The sequence below is a fragment of the Lactuca sativa genome, chromosome 2, assembly GCF_002870075.4.
Source record: "Lactuca sativa cultivar Salinas chromosome 2, Lsat_Salinas_v11, whole genome shotgun sequence".
Classification (NCBI taxonomy): Eukaryota; Viridiplantae; Streptophyta; class Magnoliopsida; order Asterales; family Asteraceae; genus Lactuca; species Lactuca sativa.
Window position 1 is genome coordinate 139,169,550 of NC_056624.2, and position 16,280 is coordinate 139,185,829.

Sequence of the window (16,280 nt, forward strand, 5' to 3'; positions counted from 1 at the left end):
TATATTGTGTTTTTCTGCTACAATGAGAGGCTAAATGTCTTTTACTTCTGTTTGGTGAAGATGAACTTGATCCATATGAGTCGATTTCGATGTTTAGATGATTATATTCGATTTTACTTATGTTTGATATTTATAAACCCTAGCATGTTTTAGTTCTAGTTTATAATGCTTATAACTCAGATTTTGTATGTTAATTGAACGTATTAATTGCATAAATCTATCTCCTAATTGTTTATGATCATTAGATAATTAGAGTTTGGACTAATCACATCTCAGTTTAAGTAATTAAAAGCTAGTAACTTTAACTATGTTAGAGAACATAATTAGTCCTAATTAGTGCTTGGTTGCTTAACTTGATCACAGGAGAGTAACTAATATCATTCATAGTCCAATTGTGCTAATATCAATTTGGTGTTTAACTTGTGCATGATCATTGCTTTGTCATTCATAAATTTGTAGGCCTAGATATTTGATCGTAATAGCTAGTAAATTGGTAATCAATATAATTTATCCATTAGAAATCAACCATAGGAGAAAGTCAAATCGAATCTAGGCAGAAGTATTCTTTTAATTCTTGAAGTTACATTATTTTCGTTGCTTGCTTACTTTTTAGGTGATATTAAGTTATTCTGGTATTAAAAAATGAATAAAAACCCCCAATCATAGTTTGATGCATAATTTATTTAGAAATGGTTAATTTATTTAATTGAATTCTGTTCCTTGTGATCAACACCCGAATTACCTGAGCGATACAATAATCTGACTAGGTATACTGCCTATAGGTGCATAGTTAGTAAGATTTTGTTAGCTTGTAAATTTAAGACTAGTATGTACTTTTGTGCACATCAAGTTTTTGGCGCCGTTGTCGGGGAACGGCTTATTTGATTTTTAGTTTAATTGATATTAGTCATTCAATCCTTTTGTGGGGTAAAATCCACAAAAAGTTACTTTGGTTGCATTTGTTTATTTTGTTTTTCGTTCTGGGGTACAACCAAGTTGTGGTTATCTTCACCATGTCGTGGTCTCGCTTTATTTATGTTTTTAGTTTAGTGATTTTTATTCCTTTTACGCTTTTTGTTTTTGTTTTCGTTTTCTTTTCAGTGATTTATGACTCCAGGATCTAAAAATCCAATTGTTAATCTACTAGAAGATCCAGAATCCGTTTTCCATAAGAAGAAAGACAAGAAGATCAAATTAAGCAATACTTTCAAATCCAAAAAATTCGAACATTTTGAAAAGACTCCAAGTAAGAAAAAAGTAGGATACAAGCCAGAAACATTTACCAAAGAAATTTCTGAAGACGATTTAGAGATAAAAATCAAGGTTGGAGAGTTGGCGGATATTACGAGAATTTACGATGGGCGATTACAAGAAGAGGCTACGTGAAGAACATGGACCAGGACTAGTTCCACTCGAGATATCAGCCGAGAGAAATTGCAAACTCAAAGGGCACATTCTTGCCATGCTCAAGGACATACCTTTCATTGGGAAAGAGTATGAAGATGCTTTCAAGCACATTCATAAAGTTAAATACATTTCCAACTACTTTCATGTTCCAAATGTGCCAAGAGAATCCATGTTACTTAGGATGCTTCCGGTGACTTTTACCGATGATGCTAAAATTTGGTTGAAGTCTCTTGCACTCAGATCCATTACCACATGGGCAAACATGTGTGATGATTTTATTGAGAATTTTAGTCCACCTTCAAAGATTTCAAAGCTCAAGAAGAAGATAGCCAACTTTCAACAAGAGGTTTGAGAGTCATTGTATGAAGCTTGCGGAAGATACAAGGGCTTGCTTAGAAGTTGCCCTCAACATGATCGTAATGTTCAACTAGAAGTTTTCGTCTTCTATGATGGAGTGAATGTAACAACTAGAAAACTTCTTGACTCGCAAGGGCCAATGAAAAAGAAGGAGCCAACAACTATCAAAGAATTGATTGAATAGTTTGCAAAGCATTCACGTGAGTACCACAATCCACGATACGATGTCACTAGAGGAAAAGGACATGGAGGAAATGAGAACTTGGCCATAATCATAGCTAAACTAGATTCTATGGATATGTAAATGATGAAATTAGATCAATCCATTCATGCCATAGGGGGGTTGGTTGTGATAATTATAGTGGTCGACATTTGACCAAGGATTGTAATGTAGATGAAAATGGGAACAAGAAGGAACAAGTGTTCTACTTAAGTGGTGACAAGTATGATGAAGATTGGAGGAAACCTAATAAGGAATGGTTGCAATATGAAGAATATAAGAAGCAAAATGATGAGAAGTATATACAAACTGGTAGAGGCTTCTATCAAAAAGAGCAACCACCACCAGAAAAAAAAAAGATGGATTTCGAGTCGTTACTTCATAGATTGTAACACCCCGATTCCCAAAGTATTGATTTATTGTTAAATTTTCATGATTTCAAGGTCTACTTGACGAGTTGGTTTCCCGACTCGTCGAGTAGCAGCAGGTTGGTCCACGTGTTTAAGTAACCTACTCGCCGAGTCCAACTAGGGACTCAGCGAGTAGGAGTTGGATGATGAAACCCTAATTCCTGGGGTTTTGCACCCTATGTAAAGGATCATTGGCCTCCCCAGCCTCCCCTTCGCAGCCTCTTGATACTTCATAGCCCTAACTCGTGTGAGTGTGCTCCATTTGTGTGTCTTAAGCTTTGAAGAAGGATTTTTGGTGAGAAAATATTGGGGAACTAGTAACTAGAAGCAAGGAACATGTGGGAATCAGAGATCTACCTCAGTTGGCATCCTTTGGAAGGTATTAAGTTGTTATCTTGGCCTCATTTCATTCTAGATCTCTTTTGGGTGGATTTTAGGAAGCTTTTCTTGTATTTGAGCTAAGATCTGAAGTTGCAACTTCAGATCTGAACTCTCTTGGGTCTCTAAGTCCATAAAGTTGTTAGCTTTTGCATGTATAAACCTCCACTCAAGTGTAAGACTTCTTTGCAATCTTATTTTTGTCATTTTAAGACTTTAGAGCTTTGCATGCACGTAAAGTTTGCAACTTTACGTGATAAACATGTCTTAGGAAGCTAGATCTACAATATTGGACCTTAGCATGGCTTAAAAAGCATTTGTATGGATGAAGGACTGAAGGGACTCAGCGAGTCGCATGGTCAACTCGGCGAGTCCTATGAACATTGTCGTGGGCTCGGCGAGTCGACTAGAGTTTTCCCAACCTTTGGTCATGTATGAACTTGGCGAGTTGCAAGGGAAACTCGAGGAGTTGGCCAAGGAGTTTATGGCCGCAAACCTTAGGAACTCGATGAGTCACTCTAGTGACTCGGCGAGTTGCCGAGTTATGCAAGGAACTTGGCGAGTAACTGAGGTTACTCGATGAGTTGAGGTCAACATGGACTGTTGACCTTGACCGACGACTTTGACCTTGACCAAGGGTTGACCAGTTCACTTCTGGAGACATTTTGGGAAATTTGAAATTTACAAGCATGGTTCTATGGTGGATATAGGTGGTGGAGTTTGTGCCGGCAATCTGAGAGTTTGAGTTATCTTCGACTCCACAGTGTGAGGTAAGTTATCCTCACTATATCAATCGGGTCTAAGGCACCAAGTTCGGCCCTTTATCGAATTTGTATTCGGGTATTTGCTTCATACATTTATTGATCTGCTAGATTTACATCCATGTAGTTAGGATGATGATATGCATATGCTTAGTGACCTGGTTAGGTCAGTGTCATGGTTATAGGATGATGCTATGTTAGTAACCAGTTAGGTTTGTATCCTGGTTAGTGGGATGTTACTATGATTAGTGATCTGATAGATCGGTTTGACTGTTATATGATATGAGCTAGTATATGATATTTACATGCACATATTTGTTGATTAGGGGTTGGGTTAAGGCGGTCCTGCTTTGTGCTGAACGACAACATACCTGGTGAGCGGTCCAGATAGGCTGAAGGCCCTGCGAGGCGGTCCAGTCATGCCGAAGATTCGGGAGCGGTCTAGATAGGCTGTAGGCCTTGCGAGGTGGTCTAGTCAGGCTGAAGGCTCATTATGCATGCTATTCTGTATTTGTTGATACGATATGATTATGGTTATATGAGATTGGTATTTTGGGGGTAGCTCACTAAGCTTTCGGGCTTACAGTTTCAGTTTATTGTTTCAGGTTCAACGGATGGTCACGGGAAGGTGAAGGCGCAACCGTACACTTCCTCGATTGATGATTATGATTTCTGGGAACTCTGATGTTTAAACTATTTTGAAAATAAAATGTAATAACTGAATGGTTTTAAATGATTTAAAAAGTTTTAAATTAGCTCGAATTTTATGGATGTTACATAGATTTATAGAAGCATCTAAAAAGAGACCTGATACTACTGATGCCAATATGAAAAATCATCAAGCTTCCATAAAAAACAAAGAGAGTCAACTTGGGCAATTGACAACACTTATCAATGAGAGGTTACCACCTAAAAATCAAGATCCAAACTCACAACCACATGTCATTGCAACATACACCGAAGAAGAGGTTCATTCTGAGCCAATAATGACCCATGAGGCAGCTACAAAATAGCCTAAGTCATGTTTGGAACAAGTGAAGCCCAGAGAAAAAAGTGAATTGCACTCTGACACTTCACCACGTTGTGGTGACATGACCACGTAATGGTCACGAGAGGAAGAAAATTTTTTGTCTTTTCATTCGTATCAGCCTCCTTTTCCATTCCCATTTTGATCAATCAAACATTCTCTAAAGCTCGAACAAAGGCAATTGATGGAACAAGTGTTCCCACTCTCAATTAACGCCCCATTCCTCAAATCAATGGTGAAACTTCCCAAGTTTGCAAAAGATGCTATGACCAATAGAAAGGAGTTGGAAATGCCTCAACAATAGTTCTTAATGAGTTGTGTTCAGCCACGATCATCAAAGGATTGCCAATCAAGATGGGAGAGCCAGGTCAACTCTCATTGGCTTGTGAATTTGGCAATTCCACTTCTATTAATGCTTTAGTTGATTCGGGGACAAGCATTAACCTCACACCTTATTCTTTCTACTAAAAGATCGGATTACCAAATCTCCAAGACACAAGGATGACCATTCGAACGGCGGATCACTCGACCACATATCCATGAGGAATAATTGAAGACTTATTAATAAAGGTGGGAAAATTTGTTTTTTGAGTCGAATTTGTGGTTCTTGATATGAAGGAGGATGAAGAACTTCCAATTATTTTAGGAAGACCTTTTTTTAGTACTGCAAGAGCTCAAGTTGACATCCACTACTCAAAGCTCACACTTCTTGTGGAATATGAAGCATTTACCTTTGAGACGGGTCCAAAGTGAATCATGAAGAGCCGAAAGATGAAGTGTCGAATATAGACGCTATGGAAGAAGAGTTTTATGAACTTGTTGAAATTAAAAATATGATGGAACAAGATTTAAAGGTTTGGGAGGAGCCCAATGGTGGACACGTCAAACGTTCGAAACCAAGAGCCTCAACTCCCATAGCATTTGAGGTGATTGCATTTATTACACCTAAGGTTTAAGAGGAAGAAGAAGTTGATGAAATAGAAGATGACTTGTATGAAGAGTGGAGATAATTGATGAATACGTGGGTGGGGAATTAGTGAATCCTACTTTAGCCAAGATGGAGTTAGATAAGGAAGGTCCTAAGGAAGATGACAAGAAGGTACACAAGGTGAAGAAGCAAGGTAAAGGGGTAAAGCACAAACACGAAGACAATGCCAATAAGAAGAACAAGAAGAATTCGAAGAAGGCATACAAGAGAAGGGTTCAAGCATACAAGTGAAAATGGAAGGAGCAAAAGGATAAAAGGGATATCCCACTCCCAACCGCAACAATGTATAGTGGGAAGGAGTCTGGCTCACGGCTCCCTAAAAAGAAGCGCTTTTCAGGAGGCAACATGATTTTTAGACTTTGCATTTCCTTTTCTTTTTTATTTATTTTTCGTTTTTAGTTTTATTTTTGTTTTAGTTTTTATTTTTTTTCCAACCAATTGATCATGTGTTTCTCTATTCTTCTAAAATTATTTTGTAGTGTGACAAAGAAAGATACGTGAAGCGGTGAAGGAGCTTCATGGATAAGAAGTCGTGCAAATTTTGAAGATCATAATTGAAGACCATATTTTTAGATAAGTATGGGGTTCCCACATCATGATGAAGAAGGATCATTTTGAAGAATATTTATTGGAAGAAAAGGTCGGGAATGCTCCTAAACATTACGACGAGTTGGTGCATTACTTCGATCTTGCAAGACGATCTGAGAAGCCACCACGACGTGGCCAACATCACCACATTGTGGCAAATGATTTTATCGCAACCGCATGTAACTGAACCAAGACGTGGCATCCTTAGACCACGTCATGGTGATTCTAAAATTCACCATGTCGTGGCATTGCTTTCCCACGACGTGTTTGAGGTTCAACACACTTTATTTGAAGACGGGTCTTTGATTTGTTTCAATCCGTCACATTTACATTCACAAGAAGAATTCCAAGCTATACCACACAAGCTATACCACACAAGTTTCAAGCTATTATATGAGAATTCCAAGCTATACCACACAAGTTTCATAATTCAATTATGCCACTACTACCCAAGGGGTTCTGTTCTAATTCTTCCTATTTATTATATGTTCTTTTAATTGTTTTAGCATGCAATGGGGACATTGCATCATTTAAGTGTGGGGTAGGGGTTGAATCTAAGAAAACAAGCATTCTGATTAAAATAATATTAAAAATGACTAGTATTTTTAAAACTATTAGAAAGATTTGAAACAATAATCTAAAATTGAATCTAGTTAAAAACATTGTTGTATTGAGATCTAGGTTGCTAGTGTTGTGTGGGACGATTTGATGAGAGTTTCAATGTTTATTTGAGCCAATATATGTTATAATGTATTTGTGGCTTCCCTATCCTAGTGAAATCATGGAAAAAAAACACAACCTTACTTACTTTGAGAGCCACAATATGTTTTACATCGTGTACCAGAAATGTATCCAGGAGAACTTATTTAGTCATTGCACCATAGACTAATACCTCTAACCAATAACGGTTGAAGTTAAGTGCTCTTGCTTAGGCATAAATTTTTTAGGATTTTTAGTTTTAATTGAGAAAAAAAAAAAGAAAAAGAAATAGAAAAAGAAAAAAAATTGCAAAATTTGAAAGAAAAAGAGTCTACAAAGCTAAGAAGATCAAGAAATATCATGCAGAAAAGCTCCAAATTATCTAAGACTCAAGAATAAGGCGAAATTTTCCAAGCTATTTATTGTATTTTTTATTTTCTAGGTTATTTTTCCATATGTATGCTTGGGGCTTAACCAGAAATACCTTGAGGTTAAGAAAATTTTCTGGAGATGGATTTGGAGGGATGCATAAAATGAGTGTTTTTCAAAAGAAGTGGGGAAGTGTTTAGAAGATTGTGAGTATTTAAGATTGGGGAAGTTCTTAGAAAAAATTAGACACAAATACATGCAATTGCGGTCTTAGAGTAATGGAGAGGCTCAAAATGGATTGCCTTGTGCAATTTTGGTAGCTAAATTCTTGATATGATGATAATAAAATTAGTTTTGCTTAGGGGCAAGCAAAATCCAAGTGTAGGGTATTTTGATATGTGCATAATGAACTACATATTTAATGCATATTTCTATAACTTTTAGCTACAATTATGTTTAATGTAGAACAAAAGATACTTATTATATTTAAAATATGTTTTGTAGAGGGGAAGACTTAATTGGGACAAAAAGGAAGCATACGAGGAGCTGGAAGAAGAAAACAGGAGCTAAAACAAAAGAAGAAAAGTAGAAGACTGAAGACCACGTCGTGGTAATATGGCCACGACATGACGAATGGAATATTCGCATCCATCAGGCTGACTTGGCAGACACAGGATAAACTCAAAGACCATGTCGTAGTGGTGGTCAACCACGACGTGGTAGTCCAACTATAAAATCCTAGACATTAGGTCGAAATTAGAGGCACGCATTCAGTTTTCTGAGGTTTAGTGCGACTAAGAACCCTTAGAAATCCAGATGAAGATCAAAATTCAATTGAAGCTCAAGGATTGAAGAAGATTTAGATGAATCCAACATTGATCTAGTTGATTTGCTTATTATACTCATATCTAGCTTATTTTACTTAAATCTATTGTGTTTTTCTGCTACAATGAGAGGCTAAATACCTTTTACTTCTATTTGGTGAAGACGAACTTGATCCATATGAGTCGATTTCGATGTTTAGATGATTATATTTGATTTTACTTGTGTTTGATATTTATAAACCCTAGCATATTTTAGTTCTAGTTTATAATGCTTATAACTCAGATTTTGTATGTTAATTGATTGTATTAATTGCATAAATCTATCTCCTAATTGTTTAGGATCATTAGATAATTAGAGCTTGGACTAATCACATCTTAGTTTAAGTAATTAAAAGCTAGTAACTTTAACTGTGTTAGAGAACATAATTAGTCCTAATTAGTGCTTGGTTGCTTCACTTGATCACAGGAGAGTAACTAATATCATTCATAGTCCAATTGTGCTAATATCAATTTGGTGTTTAAATTGTGCATGATCATTGGTAAGCCTAGATATTTAATCGTAATATCCAGTAAATTGGTAATCAATATAATTTATCCATTAGAAATCAACCATAGGAAAAAGTGAAATCGAATCTAGGCAGAAGTATTCTTTCAATTCTTGAAGTTACATTATTTTTGTTGTTTGCTAACTTTTTAGGTGATATTAAGTTATTCTAACCTTGAAAAATCAGTAAAAACCCCCCAATCATAGTTTGATGAATAGTTTAATTAGAAATAGTTTATTTATTTAATTGAATTTTGATTCTTGTGATCGACACCCGACTTACCTGAGTTATACTATAATTTGACTAATTTGACTAGGTATATTGTCTATAGGTGCATAGTTAGTAAGAGTTTGTTAGGTTATAAATTTAAGAGTAGTAGGTACTTTTGTGCACATTAATGTTTCAAGTTTGGATCCATCAAAGGCACTAATTTCTGGACTATTGTAAGTTTAAAGTCCCAATATTGTTATCTAGTTCTTTAGATCTTGTCATTTGGGGTTTTTTGGCACTTTTGGTCCATTTTATGGGGATCTTGGAGTTGAGTGAACTCCAACATCTTTTGATCAGTTTAGAATGTTTCTTGGACCTCATGGACTAGGAAAGTTGTGATCTTTTGCCTTCCCTTTTGGCCATGCAAGTTGTCTTCGTCCTTTAGCTTATGTTTGGTGTATTAAATTTTAGATCTTGAAAGTTTGTGACTTTGTTATGGATAAATTTGGAACGTTTATCCATCTAAACATCATGTTGATTCAGATTTGAAGATTGGAGACTTAGGCTTAATGTATTAAGTAGACAAAGATGCATTTTTAGGTCCCTTTGATACTTAAAGTCTAGATCTTGGTGGTTTGGAACTTCCTAATGGATAAAGTATGAAACTTTTTCCATTGTGAAACTATTGAGTTGGGAATCAATTCTGATAAATTTAGCTTTGGTCCTTATTGATTAACTTCTTATTAAAGAAAAGCCTTTCAGACTCACTGTGGCATGCCCAAGGAAGGCCACTGCGTGGTGGCAGGACTTATTGCGTCTATTTTGTTTGGATGTGACCATGGCATGGAAAAGGAATTACCATGACGTGGGGGTCATCTAAGTTGACTTCACCATTGAGTTTTTGGCATGTCTGAATTTTGCTTAAACTTGGGTAGAACTAAATATTTGGCTAACGATTGGTCTCAGATTGACTTTAGGAAGCTTGGGTTGGCTGTTCTATTACTGAGGTAGCTGTTGGACTTCTGTTAAATAGTTCAGGTGAGTCTTTTCACTACACTCACCTAGGTGGTAGTATATGCATGTTGACCAACTGGGTCTTATTTGTTAATTTTTGTTATATGTGAAATTATTTGTTGATAACTCCTGGACTACTGTAAGTCCATGGGACTACTGTTAGTCCCCAGGGTTATTGATAACTTGTGAGGTGTGCGGTTAATCCATTGGGCGTGCTGTTAGCCCATTGGGAATGCTGATAGTCTCTAGAGTTTGCTGATAACCATTAGCCGATTATTATGTTTTGATGTATGTGGTATTTTGGGGAACTCAATAAGATTTGCGCTTATAGTTGTGGATTAAATATTTTTTAGGTACTTATCGATTGTGAAGGCGAGACTGTACACATACATTATAACGTCCTCCAAAAATACTAAGTAAAAATTTTTATTTTTAAGTCAACCAAAACCATCAATCATTCATTTCAAAAACCATTCAAGTGTGACAATGTAGAAAATAATTATCAAAGTATAAATCAAAATCATGGAATGTGGAACACTGGTGGATGTTGTGCGATCATGTCGGGCCCTTCCCCTTGGAACCAAAGGTACCTAAAACCATAACAATAAACTATAAGCACAAAGCTTAGTGAGTTTCCCAAAATACCACATACCATACATATCATCGGGCCTAGCCTACACATTGGGCCTAACTTATAGAATGGGCCCAACCCTTACTAATCAATAGGCCCAAACCATCATACAAATGGGCCTATCCCGTCCTATAATGGGACTATCCCAACAAACAAAGGGCCCATTCTACTCATGGAAATGGGCCCAACCCTACATGCATGTCAATGGGCCCAACCCAACATACAATGCAAGAGTCAAAAGACAGCTAGCATCCTAAAAACACATCCTTGTGTACCGGCATTAGTACCTTCAACGCACGGGTACACTGAAGAGACTCACCTCAATCTGAAGATAGTTGAATCACACACACAATGTTGATACAAAGGCTCCTCACACTGAACATATCCAAAACCAACCCTAATTAATAATTAGTGTGATAACCTGTAACCTAATCTCATTTTCATAATCTCTCTCACTAGGGTAAAACACCATTTTACCCTTTCCATACGAGACCCAACTAAACATGGACCAAGGCTCACAAATGACTCATTTCTACTTCTGGGAGTACGCCAAGCGTACTACTTCATTACGACCTGTGTACCGAGTGACCATAGAAAAAGAAATGGGGAAAAACCTGTTATGTGAAGTGTACCCCAAGGTTACGACCAACGTCACCCCACTGATGCCAAAATCCATTTTTAAGCTCTTAATACCTCAAGACTAAACGTCCAACTCACAGATCTTAATGCAAGGAAGGTCTTAATTGATAAAGTCGTCAAGTTTAAGCTTTTTCATAGCTTAATGGAGCATAAATTCAAGCCCTAGGTCCATATCACCCTTTAATGACTTCAAACCTTTGCTTGGGTGAAAAGCAACCATAAAGACCCCATTTTTATGAATTAAATCCTCATAAATGACAAGATGTGTCCACCACAAGCTCTGGATTAGCTTTTACTCACAATACCAAAAGCGTGGGAGGGACCAAAATCATAAAAACTCTATGGAGCATCCCCATTTTCACGGCCAGAAAAGACTAATTTTGTTTATGCTTTATAAAAACCAGAGTACTTCTTTTGATAAAAATGTTGCGGAATTGGTTCCCAGTAAAACATGATAAATATGATATCAAAGCATTTCCGAAGAAATGTATTTTTATTCATTTTAAAAAATTTGGGATGTCATTGTCAATACAGAAACATAAGCATAAACAAAACTTAAACTAGTAATCTACACCTCTTTAATCTCTCAGTGTAATGTAACTTCGTATCGGCACCTGTGATTCAAATAAGCTTGAGTGGGTCAGGTTGGGAAACCTGGTGAGTACATAGGGTTTTCAATCCACAATAATATAATTATTATGTTTAAACATCAAACAATCAACCCAATTACCCATCCCCATTATCTTCTTTACTCTTAAGGATCTACCCTAAGAATCAGCTATTACTCGTTCATTTATTCCTAAGGATCATCATAAGGAATTGGCACAAAGTCCATCATTGCCACGGTTTACACAATGGGCACTAAGTATGTATAGTCGACAGGGCTTAGGCACTAAGTCTGCATAGTCGCCAGGGTTTAGGCATCAAGTCTGCATGATCACCAGGGTTTAGGCATCAAGTCTATATGATCACTAGGGTTTAGGCATCAAGTCTGCATGATCGCCAAGGTTTAAGCATCAGGTCTGCATGATCGCCAGGGTTTAGGCACCAAGTCTGCATGATCGCCAGGGTTTAGAGTACATCGGGTGAACACATCGTTCACAACACCTACAGGTTGCGAGCCTGCTAGTGTTCCACTGGACTGTCTAGAATAGTTCGTGGTTGTCATCCATACTCTACTAGATGACGGGGCCATCATTTGGGAAAGGCTTCTCACATCGTTCACCTCTCACCCTTACCTCATGGTCTACATCACCTCTCAACTCATCATCCAACTCATATTCCATTTATTACATCTACCCATGTTTTACCCAACATATTATCGTAGATATAAAATACATATACAGTTTAAATCATTTAAAACATGTATAAAATCCTTCACCCAACATAGACAGCAAGTACTCAGATAATATGAACACATAGCATGTAATTTATAAAATACTTCATATCTATGCGTAAGATGAAAGTAACTATGCACTCACCTGATTAGGTGGTGATTCTGCCTTCGAACAGCGCTTCGTTATCTCAAAACAATTATCCCTCGATAAAACCTAGTATCAATGTCACTAGGGTTTAGTCTAACGTTAACCGCGACTAATTAATAGTCTAGCTATTATTACTATTATATAAGACTTGAACAATATTTATATAACCCATAATAATATCCCAAGTACTTATTATAAGTTCCTAATAATGTTACTATAATTAAATAAAAGTTATATTAAAAATAGCGTAGGCGTAGCTCACTTACAATGGGTTTTAAAGAAAACCGGAATTTGCTTTGAGCAGCATTTCTAAATCGAAAGACCCTTTTTCTCGGGACTGCGGGATCCTCGAGGCTTCCTTCGGGTGCTAGGGGGTTTACCTAGGCTTAGGAGGGGCTTTGAAACCCTAGAGAGAGAAAGTAGTGAGAGAAGGAATGAGTTTTGGTGTGAAAATCCTGGCTGCCTTCGCACCTCTATTTATAGGTGTGACGCCTCGCAGGTACGCTCTGCGTTCCCTTTGTCTACGTGGGGCATAGCTTTGATCGTACAACATGTGTCGTGGAGCTGCTGGGGCGACGTGGACCTCCTCGGATCGCATGAAGGATACGAAGTACTCGCAGCATTTCGTTCGGACGCGAGGCGTTCCTCGGGCGTGCTGCGTTCTTCTTGTACGCGCTGCGTAGCGAGCCAGCTGTCACCCATCCGAAGCGAGTCCGTGGTCAGGAAGCAACAACTGAGATGCGGCCACGTCATCACCCCCCTCGCAGATTCGCAACTTTCCTTCCCGACTTCAAAATTTTATATCTTTCACATACGAGCTCCGTTTTCGATGTTCTTTATATCCACGCGTAGGCAGGAACCTACTCTACAACTTTCTTTTAGACTCTGTCGGCTAATTTTGACTTTATTTTAAATTTTATATTTTTAACAGGCCAGGACAGGATTGGTCTGTTAAAAATTCATAACTTCTTCATCCGACGTCCGTTTTCGTCTGTCTTTTTACCGTTACGCTACTATTAACGAGATCTTCAATTCTCGTTTAGGTTGTGTCGGCTAGAAACCGCTAGATCTAATATTCGAACTTTGGGATGTACATTGCTAAGCCGAAACTTCGAAAAATCATAACTTCCTCATACGAAGTCAGATTTGGGCGTTCTTTTTATGGATGATCTCGGTTTAACATATTCTACGAGTTTCGTTTAGATCTCTAAGGCTAAAACTCGTTCTATCATAAATTCACTATTTATGCTTCCCAGTATCGTGTCGTTTCCGTCGCGAAACTTCGACGGGTCATAACTTCTTTGTTATAACTCGGATTTCGGCGTTCTTTATATCCCCATAATCCTTGTTTCGACCACTACAACATTATGTAAAGATATTGGGCTTATCTCACACTTTAATTTTGATGCTCATTTTCTCTAAATTGATTAGCCCGGATCTGCGGGCGTTACAATTATCTCCCCCTTAGGATGATAACGTCCCAGAATCATCAACGAAACAGGGCATGTATAATGATTCCATATGTTATTTATTCATCCTAGGTAATAACCATAACTTCGATCTTGCACCCGCTCTCTGAATTATGTTAGACTCTAAACTATGACCTTCAAGTCACAATCTTGATCCTTACTGGAGACTCCTTCTTCAACAAACTTGAGATAAGTTTCTTCGTTCGATTATCATAATAGACCGATGGGTCATGTTCTAATGACCTCTCATTGTTTGATGCATTGCTTGGACTCAGGTCTTGTAGAGTCAAATTCCAAAACAGACAATACCTTCCTTAATGTTCTAATCTTATATAATCACATCTTAAACTAGCATATTTATCTACAAACTTCTTTAACAACTATCGCAATACTTCTACTGATCACTTTGATTATCTTTTATTTCAATCTTCCAGCTTATGTCAGATGCTACATCAAAATTGGCTCTCTAAACCACGTAACATACTCATCGTAGTCGGACTCAATTTGATATGACCACTAGGGTCGGAATAACAATCATCTTCTTAGTCTTTACCGAAACAATGATAACGACATACTTGAATAGAACGAATTCAATTACTAGCTTCTTGGTAACCTTGTGACTTTCCCTGATCCAAGTGTGAGTCATGTGCTTCCGGTAGTATAGGCCTCTAATACCATTCACACCTACTCATACTCGTCCCAAGTATTGTCTCGCAGTTTTCCAAGTCACCATGCACAAATTTCACATAACCATTTAACACAACGGATAACATAACGAATCTTTATATTATTTCTTGAAACGATTACATAGGTGTTCAAGTTCACCCTAAAATATGCCTCTAACAGGCTACACCATATGAACTACTCTCTTGGCTACTTCGTAACTCGATCTTTGGGTATGAATTCCTCATCCTCGATTCCTCGCATTGTTTTATACTTCATCGAGGATCATGTGTAATACCCTTGGCCTTGGTGGTGTATTTGGCATCGTTGCCTTGTTTTTCTTCGGGTAATCTTTGGAAACATGCCCTTCTGTGTTACATCTGTAACACACCCTCTTATTGGATGCGCACTTGCTGGCGTAATGCCCAGTCTTTCCACATTTGTAGCAAGTCACTTCTTGGCTACATTTCCCAAAGTGTTTCTTTTTACACTTCTCGCACCACTTAGCTTCACCCCCTCCACCTCCTTCAAACTTTGAGAATTTTCTTTCTTTGTTGGACTTTGCAGATCCCTCATGCTTCCTTTTCTCGCCAACTTCAGCTTTCTCCAGACTCTTTTCTCTTATCTGGGTCTCCATATTCTTAGCAGCCCAAATGGCGGCTTTCAGAGTGGTTGCTTGTTTGACCATTGGACCAAAGTCCGCTGGTAGTCCATGGGCAAACTTGTTGACTTTGGAGAGCTTAGTTGGAACTAGGTAAGGAATAGGGTGCAAACGAGTCAAGCTACTCGCGAGCTACACGAGATCGGATCGTTAAAAGCTCGATTCAAAATCAATTTTAAACGAGCCCGAGCCGAGCTCGAGCTTAATATTAAGCTCATTTATTAAACGAGCTCGAGCTCGAGCCTATGTCGTTAATCTCGATTAGGCTCACGAGCCTAAACGAGCCTTCATATAATATAATTTATTTATTTATATATATTAAAATAAAAACATATTAGGAGAATTATGGATTTAGGGTATTAGTAAACGAGCTTCTTAACGAGCTCGAGCCGAGCTTAAGCTTATTTAGGCACGTTAGATAAAAAATGAGTCGAGCCCGAACCCGAACCGAGCTTGTATAATTCTTTACGAGATCGAGCTGAGCTCAGTACAAGAAAGCTCGAATCGAGACGAGCTCGAGCTTGAGCCTCATATAACTTAAACGAGCCCGAGCCGAGCCTGACCAGTCTCAGGCTCGACTCGGCTCGTTTGCACCCCTAGTAAGGAACAAGCTTCATCTTCTCCGTAAAATTTTCATCATACTCAGTGACACTCGTATTTCCCTTCTTCAAATTCTGGAACTCATTGTTGATCTCCAAGAGATCATGCTCAGAGCAGTATTGCAGTTTTAGTTGCACAAGGAAATCTTCCCAACACATCTTGCTTGCTTCTCCCTTGGGCATCGTATTGGCCAGTAGCTTCCACCAGCTTAGCACCCCAGACTTTAACATTGGAATCGCGAGAGCGGTCTTCTTTCTGTTGCTACAATCGCAACTCTCAAACATTGTCTCCATCTTGGAGATCCAGTCCATAACTTCCACTGGTGATGGGCTTCCA

The 16,280-nt window shown here is 38.0% G+C and overlaps 1 non-coding gene across 1 annotated transcript; it reads right to left on the minus strand.

Moving 5' to 3' along the window:
• Window positions 1-1,717: 1,717 nt before the first annotated feature.
• LOC111917531 (small nucleolar RNA R71) lies at window positions 1,718-1,825 on the minus strand. Its single transcript, XR_002858925.1, has one exon. It is a non-coding gene; the product is annotated as a small nucleolar RNA R71 (small nucleolar RNA).
• Between the last annotated feature and the right edge of the window lie 14,455 nt (window positions 1,826-16,280).